Source organism: Cyprinodon variegatus, unplaced genomic scaffold, assembly GCF_000732505.1.
Source record: "Cyprinodon variegatus isolate N-32 unplaced genomic scaffold, C_variegatus-1.0 Scaffold48, whole genome shotgun sequence".
Classification (NCBI taxonomy): domain Eukaryota; kingdom Metazoa; phylum Chordata; class Actinopteri; order Cyprinodontiformes; family Cyprinodontidae; genus Cyprinodon; species Cyprinodon variegatus.
In genome coordinates, this window is record NW_015150501.1 from 46999 (window position 1) to 49107 (window position 2109).

Here is a 2109-nt window from a genome sequence, read left to right on the forward strand (position 1 = left end):
ATGGATGGATGGATGGATGGATGGATGGATGGATGGATGGATGGATGGATGGATGGATGGATGGATGGATGGATGGATGGATGGATTTGGGGGTTTTTTTTTTCAACTTTGAATGATTGCAGGTTTAATTTCCTCCAATTGGTCTAGTAAAAGAATTAACTCTATGTCATCTAGTTTTAAAAAATGAACAAATTATATCTTTTTTTCCCATAAATAAGAGAAAATGTACATTTGAACTTTTATACTTTTCTGCTTCGTCTGAATGAAACAAGAAAATCATTAAAATTAATTAAATTTGACAAAACAGAATTAGCTGTATTCGTACACTGGCATCAAACTGTTCCATCCAGATTTTTTTCTGTTTTTATTTTATTTTTTCTGTTTATCAGTATATATTAATATTATACTTCAATGTCTTTCCATATCTCATATAAGATGGACACATGGCAAAGAGGAAAAATCCAAGGTCAATTATAAATTCAAAGTCTTTATCTTGATTTAAGGAGTCAGTTTCAAAAAACTTTATATACAAAAAAAAAAAGAAATAGTGTGTTTTTTTCTTCCTCACAAACATATCCTGTTTTAAGATGGGTAGGATTACATAAATAAACTATGTTTGCTAATTAACACTACGTTCTTTCTCTGTTTGGCTACTCTGGACAAAAACTTTATCGGGTTTATAAGGTGCCTCGAAGCACACCCCTGTCCAGCCCCTCCCAACAATACTTTTGTCTTTTATTATTTTTTCTTTGTTCTTGTCTTTTTTGTGAACACTCAGAACGTATAGTATTTAAACCTGCATGTAATTGTGTGAACAGATGAATGTCTTTTCTCCAGGCATATGGAAACTGTAGTTAAGGAGGAACCAGACTTTTAGAGGTCCAATTTTTCCTCATTCTGATACCTTAACTGATTTTGTTCAACCTTCCCATAATGGCAGATGAAGAAGCAGCATGTTAGATGTGTTACAATGAAATTCTTCAAGGTGAACCTCTTTTAACTCAAACCCAGATAAAGCAGAGTATACAGCCTTTACGTCACAGCAGGGCTTTCCCAAAATGTGCAAAAGGCATGGTAATCTGAGTTTATATAAACATCTTAAAATAAGTAAGGGTACCCAAAACAGAAAGAGTTTGGACAGATTTAAAGTTAATCAGTCTGTATAAATTGATCAGACACATGCAAATATCTGCTTTCTGGGTTCATGCAGAAGTATTATTTGAACCAATTTTTCAGTTTTTAAAATATTATTTCATTCATTCAGGACATTTTTTTTCTTACATCTGATATTTTTTCTGTGCAGTTTTTAATGAGGTTTGAGTTCTGATTTTATTTACATTTAAAATAGTTTTGCACACAGAAACACATTTTTAACTACACATGTGGAGTAGGAGCCAAGATAAGTAGAAACAAACATCTGAAGCAATTAGGACACATTTCAACACTGACAGTAAAAGAGAATATATAAAGCTAATGATAGCTGAGTTAGTGCTGCTGGATTACAAATTTTGATCATATTACAGTCTTATTAACCACCGATATTCAGATGCCATCTTCTCTAATGCAAAGAAATAATGGCTTTATAACAGTCAATTCTCCCAAGCAATGCTTAAACTTGTTCTGGTACATTTACTTCTATAGAAATTGTGCAGAGAAATAGCTTGTGCAAACAAGGGTTGAAAATCAGGAATCCTCTCTCCACCGATTTGTGTGATGCGTGGGCACCACAGAGTGACACCGGACTTAAGCATGTGAATGAAAAGAAGAATAAATCTGACCTGTTTGGTGCGTGTTTGTTGTTCAGTTCAGGAAGAAGGGACGCCTGAAACCTAATAGAAGGGCTGAGTGGTGATGCGAGAGGTAGTGAAAGAGGGGAAGGGGGTGGAAGGGAAGGGAGGGAGGTACAGAGGAGGTATGGAAAGTGGGTGTACGCTGGATTTGGAGCTGCAGCCTGGTTGGTTAGCAGTATTGATGTGTTGCTGCTGTTTTGGCCTACCGACTCTGCTTGCAGCTCATGTTCAGTCTGAAAGGCACCCTGTTCATACTCCATACATGTTTGAAATTTCAAATCTGTTAGGAGAGGTGCTGCAGGGTGGTCTGCTGTCATGT

General features: G+C 35.9%; 1 protein-coding gene across 1 annotated transcript in view; it reads right to left on the reverse strand.

Annotated features, from left to right (window-relative positions):
* Positions 1 to 1902, reverse strand: part of LOC107082251 (voltage-dependent calcium channel gamma-6 subunit-like) — an 18292-nt gene extending 16390 nt beyond the window's left edge. Inside the window, exon 1 of the mRNA XM_015370833.1 lies at positions 1779 to 1902. The gene's annotated coding sequence lies outside the window, so the exon portion shown is untranslated. The remainder of the gene's footprint in view (positions 1 to 1778) is intronic.
* Positions 1903 to 2109: the final 207 nt, after the last annotated feature.